General features: G+C 42.9%; 1 long non-coding RNA gene across 1 annotated transcript; it reads left to right on the forward strand.

Moving 5' to 3' along the window:
* The first annotated feature begins 2,976 nt into the window (after positions 1-2,976).
* On the forward strand, positions 2,977-7,500 carry LOC143856454 (uncharacterized). The gene is made up of 2 exons (XR_013238209.1): positions 2,977-3,622; positions 7,103-7,500. It is a non-coding gene; the product is annotated as an uncharacterized LOC143856454 (long non-coding RNA).
* Positions 7,501-13,511: the final 6,011 nt, after the last annotated feature.

Below are 13,511 nucleotides of genomic sequence, written 5' to 3' on the forward strand. Positions count from 1 at the left end.
CAGACCACCCCTATAGGGTGAAAGAATAGTCATAAATTCATCTACAAAGGGGCTGTCCATGGAGAAGATAGGGGCAAAAACGTCACTTCCTCTTTAGAGAGGATCGACTAGGGCTTAAAAAAGAAGGCAGTCTTCTTCATTTTAGGGGGAGCCGCAAGGGAGGATCTTCAGCCGCAAGGGAGGAGAAGGAGAGGGAGGAGCCTCTTCCGCCATCGAATCCGGCCACTGGAATCCGATACCAACCCTCGGCATACCTCATCTTCTTATTCTATTTCCTAACCCAAATCAAAACCCACCATTGAACCACCATAAAAAACCACCATTTTCTTACCTCAAAACCCATCTGGATCCTCCCAAAACCGAAACCCATCTTCGACCAACCCCTCTTCTCCGGCCACTCCTTCACCTTCGCCGAGCCACCATCTCCAGCCAAGCAATCCACCTTATTCCCAACACCAAAACCCACCACCTTCAACCCGTAATCCGACCATTCCCACCGGAATCCGACCACCGGATTCCGGCACCACCACCTCCACCTCCATTGAAATCCCCCACCATTTTCCTACCCCAAAACCCATGACCCACACCCACCTTGTTCAACGCCATCACCATTTCCACCCAAAACCCTTTTTCAAAACCCATCCGGACTCGCCACCTCCGTCCACCATCTCCGACCAACCCTTTTTCTCCGGCCACTCCTCCTCCAACCGACCCCTCCATTGCCCCCACCATCTCTTCTCCTCCATCCAACCACCATCAAACGCATTTTGGTTTTTCATCTAAAAACCAGAAAACAAGAAAAAAAGAGAGGAGAAAAGCAGAGAGCGCAGGAGGGAAAAAGAGGGGTAGCAGAGATGAGAGCAAAGGGAGAGAGGGTGTGAGGAGATGTGAGTCTCCTTCTCCGATCAGCTCGAGCTCCGACCGACCACCATCTCCAACCTCCGACTGGATTTAGCCCAAACCCATTCCACCTCCATTTCCATTGAATGGACCTCTCAAACCCAGAAAACCCTCTTTGATTTTTACCTCCACCATCAATTTCTAGCAAATTCCTTCCCTTGCCATTGATTCTTGTCAACCCGGCATTTTCTCCATTCTCTTATCTTGACAGAGAGCTCATTTGCAGCAACAAAAAAAAAAGGCAGAGGGAGAAAGAGGGAGAGAGGGAAGGTCTGTGTAAATTTTAGGGAGAAGTAGAGAAGTTGCAGCAAAGGGGTTTGATCTTCATCTTCACCCATTTGGAGAAACTTTTGCAAGAAGGTAAAACCCATCTCATTTTCCCTAATAATTCCTTTTTTTTAATGTCTCATGCTCATGTGGCTTTTTGGTTTCTTGTTACCTGGCTGATTTTTGGGCCCTTTGATTTGTGATTTTCAATAGCCTTAATTTTCTCATTGGTGTATCCATTTTTCCTAATCCCTTTGTAATTTGCTGAAATTTGATCACCTTGTGTTTCTCATCGGAAGAGGCATATGTTTTCTGAGTTTTGTCTGATTGGTTTGCTTCTCTCGATTTTAAATCCCATTGGTCTCCTCTTCTTAATTCGATTTCAAGAGCCCATGGGAATTGTGTTCAATGAATATCAGGATGTAAGGGTGTTGATACCATATTCTCATGTCAATGGGTTTTCCTTTTAGCCATCCTTTAGGTTCTTCCTGAGTTTAGTAATGCACATATATGATGGGCCGTGTTGGCTGAATCGGTGGAACAGGTCTCCACCCTCATCCAAATCAAATCGATTTGTCCATGGTGAAACAAACGGGTTTGAGTGATTCTTCATTGAACACAGTCAAATTATGAAGTTATCTACATCTGTTGAAGGAGAAATCAAGTGAAAATTGGCACCAGAGTTTATAAGTTTCATTATTTTGATTATGCTAGGTTGTTAGTGAGAGCACTCGTCAGGATTAGTTGAAAATCCGTGAAAATACCCAAATTTCCTCATTCGGCTTGGCTTAGTATACCCCCTTTGCCTTTCATGTCTATTTTCTTATCTCGTCACTTCTCATGGGCTCAAGGGTTCCATCTTTTCTTATATTTATCACCTTCTACATGGTTTGGGGTTTACTCCTTTCTTCTCTTTCGGGTTCGTTCTTCACGTTCCTCGGGATCCTTTTCAAGTTTCGGGATTCCCTCGATTACAGGAACACTCTCGTCGGGTTTAGGCGATGACGGACGGCAACCTCTTGAGCCAAAACCCCCTTTCAATCAAAAGGGATAAAAATACATAAAAATCAAATAACAAAAATCCAAAAACATTCAAAAAACAACAAAAGCATTTTTCGAAAAGCTGTTTCAAACTACGTTGGCTTGATCCCTTTCCACAGGGTACGTAGGCAGCTTGGGATTCTCGTCCCAAGTTCAGTTAAACTTTTCAATAAAATCATTTAAACTTTTCAATAAAATCATTTAAACCCTTCAAAAAAATCATTCAAGCATTTTCTAAAAAATCTTTCAAACCTTTCACACTCAAAATCAAAATGGGCAAGGATGAATGATTACCAGGTCACTCGGAGCCTTCCTTTCATTTCATTTCCGATTTCGATCGTGGTTTTCCGGTTTTATCGGTTTTCCGACGTTTTATCGGGTATTAGGACGGGCGATGACGTAGCGTGGCCCCTTCACAGGGATTGTCCTCGCTGAGCCCAACGATAGGCTATGACGATCGTGAGACTTATCCGATCTTTAGCGGATCAGGATCACTGAGCTTGATTCATTTAGAATCGCTCTCTGAGCCTATCATACGCTCCCTTTTCTTTTCCTGCCATTCTTGGTTCTCATGTACCGTTGATTTTTCGATTCATTTCTTTCCCTATATCTGTTAGCTCATTGTGTGTTTATCTTTGACTTCTTATGTGCTACTGTTAGCTTGCTTACTTTCCTAGCATGAGATTGAGTATTATTTTCTTAGCATTATCTCGTACGTAGGCTCGCATGTGTAGACACCCCATTTTGTTTTGTTTTAATCAACAAATAAATTAGTGTGTTAAATCCATGTGAGAACCCCCTCTATCATTGATTTATATGTTTTAGGTCATTAATATCTTGATCTGACTTTACGGATCATCAATCGGGACAAAATAAGCTAGGGTCACTTCATAGCCCGGACCCTGATTCCATTCCGAGACCCGATTTCCGTAAATCGTTAGATCAATGGCAGATCTTGACCTGGGTCTAACCATCCAAAACCACCTAACCTCTCCTCTCATCCTAACCATCCAAACCTCACCTAACCTCACCTAACCTCTCCTCTCATCCTAACCATCCAAACCTCACCTAACCTCACCTAACCTCACCTAACCTTACCTAACCCCACCTAACCTTACCTAACCTCATCCTCTCATCCTAACCATCCAAAACCACCTAACCTCACCTAACCTCCTATCCCATTCTCCTATAAATACCCTCTCATCCCACCATCCAAGAGGAGAAGAAAAAGAACCCCTCTCTTAGAAAATTCATCCCTCTCCCTCATCTCTTCAAGGGTTCGGCCATCCTTGCCAGATCGGGTGATTTTATACGTTGGGTGATATATATCAAAAGCAGTCATTATCAAGCAAGGAATCATCTTCAAAGAATTAACATCAAAGAAAAATCAAACACAAAGTGGGTTTCCAAAGAGGTAGGCATTTATTTCAATTCTATGTAGGGTCTGTTTTCATACATATCTTTTACTTTAAAAGAAAAACCATGTTAGGAAGCATGTAGGGTCTGTTTTCCCCCTGGTTAGCCTCTGGTTAGACCCTGGTTGCACCCAGGTTCGCTGCTGGTTGCACCCAGGTTCGATGCTGGTTGCACCCTGGTTCCCTACTGATTCGCACCCTGGTTCCCTGCTGGTTCGCACTCTGGTTCCCTACTAATTCGCACCCTGGTTCGCACCCTGGCCAGCCCCTGGTTGTACTCTGGTTCGTACCCTGGTTCACACCCTGGTTCCCCCTGGTTAGCCTCTGGTTAGACCCTGGTTGCACCCAGGTTCGTTGCTGGTTGCACCCAGGTTCGATACTGGTTCGCACCCTGGTTCCCTGCTGGTTCGCACTCTGGTTAGACCCTGGTTGCACCCAGGTTCGCTGCTGGTTGCACCCAGGTTCCCTGCTGGTTGCACCCTGGTTCCCCTGCTGGTTCGCACCCTGGTTCCCTGCTGGTTCGCACCCTGGTGCACCCTGGTCCGCACCCTGGTTTGTACCCTGCTTCCTCCTGGTTAGACCATGGCTAGTCTCGGGTTTGCTCCTAACTTAGACCCAACTCACTAAACCCCATACCCATAAGCCTTAAACCCTATAACCGAGTCACATCAACCCAAGCCATACCTTTGTCCACTCACTGAGGCACACCATTTATCCATAAATCTGGTTACATTAAATCTAACCCAGCCAGGCCACCTGCAGCTTAAGTCAAATCGCCCCAATACAATCCAACCAAGTGGGATCCCAACCCAGCTCAACTGAGTCAACTCTAGCCAACCTCCCTAGTCGAGTTGACCCAACTCTCTAGTCGAGTATGCTCAACCTCTTTAACCGATTGGACTCTCCCCTTAGTTGACTCAATCCAATTCCTTAATCAACCCATCCCAATGCAACCGAGTCGCATTCGACCAAGTGGCGGCCTTCCATGTCACAACCGAGTCATTCCCCTATTCTACTAATGCCCGTTTACACCTAATAGAACTTCCTCCCTTTTACCTAACCAAGTCATATCCCAACACAATCTGAGTCGCATGTCTGAATCCATTTGGCCGAATCTCATAAGCCCGCCCATTTTGAATTCCCAAAATTCAAACCCTTGATGATTCCTATATGCTCAATTCTTTGATGCAAATTCCCAATTCCAAAATCCCATTGCTAAATCAATGTTTCTGAATCTCAAGTCCAATGCTCAAATACAAACCCGATTCCTGATCCAAATACCAATTCTGTTTTCCAAAATCCAAGTAACCTCCCCAGCGGAACTACGTGTGGCTTGATCCCCATCGCGGGGTACGTAGGCAATTTGGCACTCCCAAGTTCAGTCGCACCTTTCTCTATCTTTCTTATTCCCTCACACTATTTCATCATCTCTTCCATCCCTTTTTTTCACTAACCTCAAGAACTGAAATCGATTCACCTCGTGTCTCTCGGAACCGTTGGATTACGGTTTCCGTCGTAAGGACCCTTAGAGCCCAATTTAGGAACACCGGTGTCGTGTCGTGTCCTAAGTTTTAGGGAGTCTTAGGTTTTAGGGAGTCCTAGAGTTAGGAGTCCAGCCTCATCACGGACGTTTGCTATGTATAGCAACCGTGCCATAGGTCTAGTTACACTAGTCACCCAATCTTTCCCTAGGACAAGCCTAGTAAACTAGGATGTAGGCAAACCTGCATTAGTCTAAGGGACCATTTGCATTTAGATGAGAATCATATAGCATCTTAGATGAAATCTTAAGATAATAAAATCCTCAACTTGAATTAAATAACTTCTCCTAAAACTGTTGAAACAGTCAATCCCGTCTAGGTCGGTGTCCTAGTTGAGTTAGGCATAAGTAGCTTAGCTTAGGTGCACCGAACTACGTCGACTCTGATCCCAGTAAGGCTTGGGTACGTAGGCAGCTTGGATGTCTGATGGCATACCACCCGCGAGTCGGCACCACAAACAAATTGTGGTGTTTTGTATATTAATTTTCTTGTAAATGCTTAATCAAATCACTTAGGATTTTCCATGAAATTAGAATTCTAGGAGAACTTTCACTTAGAATGAATCCAGACAAATTAATAAATCAAGATACACATCTAGGATTCACATTAAAATTAGATCATAGGATGCATGTCACTTAGTTCGCACATTAACATAGAGTTGAATGAGCCATTTAAAATAAATTTAAAAGAATTAGCTTTTGGAATCGAAGACCGATTATCGGGCAGGAATGGTGCATGTGGCGGATAACTCCCCATACCTTCCATTCTCGTAACCAGGTAGCGAGTCTAGATTTCTGGTTAATTACGGGTCCTAGATCCCACATCTAGGTGGCGACTCTGTCAGTCTCTTTCGTGTGGAATTCGGATTGCCTTAGTGATCCCAAGTTCACAGGAAAGATTAATTCAAATCAACATTAAAATGCACACGCCAATCGCGTGGGTACGAGAGACCAAGAGAGAGAGCGCGGCGGCTCGCGCCCCACCCCTCTCGCGGGATCATGTCCCACAGTCTGGCGACTCTGCTGGGGACCACCTAACTTCATTAAAATTTCAAAAGATAATTCATTTGAATTTAATTTAACTGGCTCATAAAAACTCTATACTTGTTAGATTAGTTTGTCTTGTTTTATTTTCTCTCATCACATTTTACTCGAACTTAATTTAACAAAACCTGAAGGCATCATAGATTGCGCGAACTTATTGCACACACTTACATCACTTGCATCTAAACCCTTGCATCTCACATTCACACACGTCCTATTTTAGGAACCCGGAGTGTTATCTAGCATGGTTGACTGGGATTTCATCACCTGGTGCCTCTGTGCTAGAGAAGCATTCCACCCTTAGCCTAGTACCTTTATGGTGCGTAAACGGATCTATTGTTCACGTACTGATACGCCGGACACTGGTACAGTATATCGAACATGGATTCGCGCTAAGGGAACTCTTGGCCTTACCCCTAGATTAACCCACACATGCATGTAGTATACGAACACATGTGCATCACATGTGTGAGCCTAGTTTAGGATATCCTACCCATTTGTGTCTAGATTAGACCGTAGTCCATCTTCCAATGGCTACGATCGGTCCTAGGTACACAAACAAAGTCATGAGTTGAGATCCTATCTCCACTCCGCTAGATTAGGATTAGGGTTGATGCCTTCAGGTAACACTGATAAAATGTGTGAAGAATAAAAACTTTCCCTTTGGGGTTAGGATATAAATCCCATCATTTCCAAAGATCTCATAGGATTAGTCATTCATGATCTATCCGTTGAAAGTAATCCTATGCAATCTCATCTTTTGATCATGTGTCTATCATTCGTCTTTTGTGGGATTCGATTGTGTCTTCATTGGCGGAAATTGTGTCTCAATCATTTGATCGTGCAATCTTGATGATCCAATCTTGCCTGTACCCTTGATCTCTTCCTCCTCTAGGGGCTACCTTTTTCAAGAATATTTCTGCTAAATCCTTCAGAGTTTACTCTCAGAATCCTTGAGCTAGGGGCATTTCCCTATGCGAATCAGTCATCATTGTCCAAAATTGAAAGTATCAGCCATGATGATGTTCAGAACGAACAAGCCTTCGCCGAGCCTTCAACGCCAAACAGTTGCAGCAGTTAAAGTTTTAGTCACTTACTATTTTATGTTGAGTCAGTCATCATGGTCAGTATAATTGTTGAGTCCGGTCTTACAGTTAAAGGTCAATGCCTAGTCCAGGCAAGTTATCTTCTGTTTCCCTTTCTTATTTAGAGTTGTGAATCCTGAGCATGTTCAGGATAGGTCGTCTGATGTAATAGCTTTTCTTTAAATAAAATTTCGGTCAGTTCCAAAAAGTTCACTTGTGTCTGTTCTTAAGTGTGCTTCTGATCTTAAAATAAGACTCCCTCTTCAAATGAGGACAAAATTGACGAAACTCCACTTGAGTCACAACAATTACTTGAACGAGAGGAGGAGCGCCAATCCCAACCTTTCAAAGATGAAATTGAAATGATAAACACTGGCACTGAAACTTTGATTCAGTGAATGCCGATTGAAAATACATTACCCTCTAAAGAGTGTGAAGAATTGATAAAATTATTTCAAGAATAAGAAGATTGTCTAGAAAAGCTACAACCGATACCAGGGGCAAGACATAGATGGAAAGCTCAAAGAAAATGAATGAAGTGAATATCATATGCTATGCAAGGGGCATGGAGTAGAAACAACTTTCATATTTCCAATCGATGACCTTGGTTCTCAAATTCATAACATGAAGCCATCAAATTCGAGATAAGAAGTTCAAGAGCAAGCATTGAAAAGTGATCATCAGATATCAAGAGTTACAAATCCATAGATGGAGGATGTCGAAGAACAAGTTTCGCTCTATGAAAGCCGAAAGCACGCATTAGAATCTTGAAAGAAGAAAATCCATTATCTTACCTGGAAATGCCGTCAAACTCCGTGAAAAAAAAAAAAAAGAGAAAAAAAAAGAAATAAATAATCAGTACCAGACAGACTCTAGTAACCTAGATCGATTCCCAATCTGAACATCGAAAGGCCTCCTTTGGCCGATTAAATCCCAAAATCAAAACCCAATGTCAAAAGAATACCGATTTGCAAACCCTTCGAGCCTAAATCAAATTTTCTTGAAAACCCATCAAACTCGGGGCATTCGCCCCGAACTACGCGAGACCTGATCCCTACACTGGGGTACGTAGGCAGCTCGGTTAAACCGAGTTCGGTCGATTCAAAAGAAAAAGAAAAAGAAAAATCAATCGTTCCAAAAAAAAAAGAGGGACAAGTTCCAAAAGAAGAGAAGATAATTATTCCAGAAAGAAAAGAAAAAAAGAAAAATCAATTAACCTTCAAACAATTTATTTTCAAACTAGGGGCATTTGCCCTGAACTACACACGTCCTAATTCCTACATGGGGATATGGAGGCAACCTGTTCACAGGTTTGGTCGAAATCTTTGTTGAGCCTTAAGCCATTCTTTGTAAAGCCCTATCCTACCTATAAAGTCCCTCCGGTGTTCAGATTTAATGATCTAGGTCCCGAAACACAAAAAGAAAAAAAAAAGAACGGAGTTTGAAGATCTGCTAGACTGAAAACCTGAAAGGGCGGTCTAGGCAAAATTTAAGATCATTTCCCTGCTAAGTTGAAAACCCGAAAGGGCGGCTTAGGCAAAAGCTAAGGGGATAGCCTGCTGGATCGAAAACCTAGAAAGGTGGTTCAGGCAAAAGTTAAGGCTAGCGCGGTCCGCCAAGTTAAAAACCCTGAAGAGGTAACTTGGTCACGGTAAGAGAATCAGTATAAGAAGGCTACAGCCGGTATCAAGACTGAAGATCAACTGAAATTCAAGCAAATTCAAGTGTTATCCTCAAAACTGGGGGCATTGAAGCTAAGCAATCTTAAGGGGCGTAATTAAATCCTTGAGGCATTACTGTTTCAAGGAAGAAGTCCCATGTGCACCAATTGAAAAAAAACATTCCTTGAAAGGATAGACTTACCAAATAAAATATTAACTAAGTCAGAAGTATTACTGTGTCTATCAGTGTAGTCAGTCAATCTTTGTCATTCTATGTTCACTCCTTCAGAGCTGCTCAATCTTTTGAGTAGTGCATTTTATCTAAGTTTTCTCTTTAGAAAGAGTCAATCGTCGTCCTGGTGTCCAAATGATGCAACTGTCTCGGTGAAGAAGGCCCAGCCTCGTCAGCTCCCTGCGATCGTATGAAGGAGTTCGAGAATCTAGTCAAACAGCTACATTTCAAAGAAGATCAACTCAGAAGAGTTCAGAAGTAGAAACATCAGAAAGCCCAACTTTCGTAAAAAGATCATACCCCAGGAAGGCACCTTAAGCTTGGAAGAGCCCCAGATGCAATGGTGGTTGAGCCAATTTCTCAGAAAGATGAACCATTAAAATTCGGAATCTCCTTCCAGTTGTTAAATACTATCCTGGTCAAGAAATGTTTATCTAAACACCTGTCAAGAGGCAAATCCCACTTTTCCATGATTATATCCAAGAGAGCCATTGTTCTAAATTACCAATCTCAACTGTCTTGTTCAAGGTTTCAGTTATCAAAATCCCCAGAAGACAAGACCAACAGTCTCATTGAGAAAAATCTTGTTGAAGTTTCATAAAAGTGTTCCTAATCCATTCTTGTTACTAATGGTTCTTCGTTCATAAGGTTGGTCGTCTCATCATTCGTCAAAGTCTTGGTTTCCAATATCTTTACTGGGCACGATCTATAATGTCCCCGATTTCATTGAGTTCAAAAAAAAAAAATCTAAAATTCATCAAATCCAATTCTACGTCAAATTCAAATTCATGAAAACCTCTAAATTCTTCGAGCCCATTTGTGAACGGTGCCTCTTTTCTCGAGGCCATTTGTGAATGGTCTCATCTTCTCCATGAGCCCGTTTGCGGACGGTGCCACATTTCCCAAAAATACAAAATAAATAAATAAAAATAATAAAAATTCACCAAATCAAATCCCAATTCAAAAAAAAAAAAAACAAGTCCAATCTTACGTCAAATTCAAATCCTACGAAAAATCTCATGTCCTCTTTGAGCCCGTTTGTGAACGGCGCCTCTTTTCTCGAGGCCATTTGTGAATGGTCTCGTCTTCTCCTTGAGCCCGTTTGCCGACGGTACCTCATTTCCCAAAAATAAAAATTCATCAAATCCAATCCCTGATTCAAACAAATCCAATCTTACGTCAAATTCAAGTTCATGAAAAATCTCATGTCCTCTTTGAGCCCTTTTGTGAAAGGTGCCTCATTTCTCGAGTCCATTTGTGAATGGTCTCGTCTTCTCCCTGAACCCGTTTGTGAACAGGTTTCTCATTCTCTGAGTCCATTTGTGAATGGTCTCATGTCCTCTTTGAGCCCGTTTGTGAACGGTGCCTCTTTTCTCGAGGCCATTTGTGAATGGTCTCATCTTCTCCTTGAGCCCGTTTGCGGACGGTACCTCATTTTCCAAAAATAAAAAAAAAAAATTTATCAAATCCAAATCCTTAATTAAAAAAAAATCCAATTCTACGTCGAATTCAAATTCATGAAAACCTCTAAATTCTTTGAGCCCGTTTGTGAACGGTGCCTCTTTTCTCGAGGCCATTTGTGAATGGTCTCGTCTTTTCCTTGAGCCCGTTTGCGGACGGTACCTCATTTCTCAAAAATAAAAAAAATTCATCAAATCCAATCCCCGATTCAAACAAATCCAATCTTACGTCAAATTCAAGTTCATGAAAAATCTCATGTCCTCTTTGAGCCCTTTTGTGAAAGGTGCATCATTTCTCGAGTCCATTTGTGAATGGTCTCGTCTTCTCCTTGAACCCGTTTGTGAACAGGTTTCTCATTCTCTGAGTCCATTTGTGAATGGTCTCATGTCCTCTTTGAGCCCGTTTGTGAACGGTGCCTCTTTTCTCGAGGCCATTTGTGAATGGTCTCATCTTCTCCTTGAGCCCATTTGCGGACGGTACCTCATTTTCCAAAAATAAAAAAAATTATCAAATCCAAATCCTTAATTAAATAAAAAATAAAAAATCCAATCCTACGTCAAATTCAAGTTCATAAAAAATCTCTAAATTCTTCGAGCCCGTTTGTGAACGGGGCCGCCTCATTTCTCGAGTCCATTTGTGAATGGTCTCGTCTTCTTCTTGAACCCGTTTGTGAACGGTGTCTCATTTTTTGAGTCCATTTGTGAATGGTCTCATGTCCTCCTTGAGCCCGTTTTTGAATGGTGCCTCATTTCTCTAGTCCATTGGTGAATGGTCTCGTCTTCTCCTTGAACCCGTTTGTGAACGGTGTCTCATTTTCTGAGTCCATTTGTGAATGGTCTCATGTTCTCCTTGAGCCCGTTTGTGAACGGTGCCTCATTTCTCGAGTCCATTTGTGAATGGTCTCGTCTTCTCCTTGAGCCCGTTTGTGAATGGTGCCCCATTTCTCGAGTCCATTTGTGAATGGTCTTGTCTTATCCTTGAGTCCGTTTGTGAATGGTGCCTCTTTTCTCGAATCCATTTGTGAATGGTATCGTCCTCCTTGAGCCCGTTTGTGAACGGTGCCTCATTTCTCGAGTCCATTTGTGAATGGTCTTGTCTTCTCCTTGAGCCCGTTTGTGAACGGTGCCTCATTTCTCGAGTCCATTTGTGAATGGTCTTGTCTTCTCCTTGAGCCCGTTTGTGAACGGCGCCTCATTTCTCGAGTTCATTTGTGAATGGTCTCGTGTTCTCCTTGAGCCCGTTTGTGAACGGCGCCTCATTTCTCGAGTTCATTTGTGAATGGTTTCGTCTTCTCCTTGAACCCGTTTGTGAACGGTGTCTCGTTTTCTGAGTCCATTTGGGAATGGTCTCATGTCCTCCTGGAGCCCGTTTGTGAACGGTGCCTCATTTCTCGAGTCCATTTGTGAATGGTCTCTTATCCTCCTTGAGGCCGTTTGTGAACGATACCTCATTGTCCGAATCCATTTGTGAATGGCCTCCTATCCTCTTTGAGCCCGTTTCTGAACGGTATCTCATTTTCTGAATCCATTTGTGAATGGTCTCATCTTCTCTCGTTGCCCGTTTGTGAGCGGCACCGCAGCGGGATTTTTTTTTTTGCATTCCAAATTCCAGGATTTCATCTAAGGTTTTGCATTATGTTAAGGTGCGTTGTGTCTAGAGAGTCCTTTGTCGATTAAAGCTACGCAAAATGGTTCTGTCATTTTTAACTTTGGTATTCAATGACTACGTCATCTCTACCAAAGAGGGGCATCTGTAGACACCCCATTTTGTTTTGTTTTAATCAACAAATAAATTAGTGTGTTAAATCCATGTGAGAACCCCCTCTATCATTGATTTATATGTTTTAGGTCATTAATATCTTGATCTGACTTTACGGATCATCAATCGGGACAAAATAAGCTAGGGTCACTTCATAGCCCGGACCCTGATTCCATTCCGAGACCCGATTTCCGTAAATCGTTAGATCAATGGCAGATCTTGACCTGGGTCTAACCATCCAAAACCACCTAACCTCTCCTCTCATCCTAACCATCCAAACCTCACCTAACCTCACCTAACCTCTCCTCTCATCCTAACCATCCAAACCTCACCTAACCTCACCTAACCTCACCTAACCTTACCTAACCCCACCTAACCTTACCTAACCTCATCCTCTCATCCTAACCATCCAAAACCACCTAACCTCACCTAACCTCCTATCCCATTCTCCTATAAATACCCTCTCATCCCACCATCCAAGAGGAGAAGAAAAAGAACCCCTCTCTTAGAAAATTCATCCCTCTCCCTCATCTCTTCAAGGGTTCGGCCATCCTTGCCAGATCGGGTGATTTTATACGTTGGGTGATATATATCAAAAGCAGTCATTATCAAGCAAGGAATCATCTTCAAAGAATTAACATCAAAGAAAAATCAAACACAAAGTGGGTTTCCAAAGAGGTAGGCATTTATTTCAATTCTATGTAGGGTCTGTTTTCATACATATCTTTTACTTTAAAAGAAAAACCATGTTAGGAAGCATGTAGGGTCTGTTTTCCCCCTGGTTAGCCTCTGGTTAGACCCTGGTTGCACCCAGGTTCGCTGCTGGTTGCACCCAGGTTCGATGCTGGTTGCACCCTGGTTCCCTACTGATTCGCACCCTGGTTCCCTGCTGGTTCGCACTCTGGTTCCCTACTAATTCGCACCCTGGTTCGCACCCTGGCCAGCCCCTGGTTGTACTCTGGTTCGTACCCTGGTTCACACCCTGGTTCCCCCTGGTTAGCCTCTGGTTAGACCCTGGTTGCACCCAGGTTCGTTGCTGGTTGCACCCAGGTTCGATACTGGTTCGCACCCTGGTTCCCTGCTGGTTCGCACTCTGGTTAGACCCTG

This window comes from Tasmannia lanceolata, unplaced genomic scaffold (genome assembly GCF_043159265.1).
Source record: "Tasmannia lanceolata isolate RefF3 unplaced genomic scaffold, GAP_Taslan_0.1 ptg000023l, whole genome shotgun sequence".
Taxonomy (NCBI): domain Eukaryota; kingdom Viridiplantae; phylum Streptophyta; class Magnoliopsida; order Canellales; family Winteraceae; genus Tasmannia; species Tasmannia lanceolata.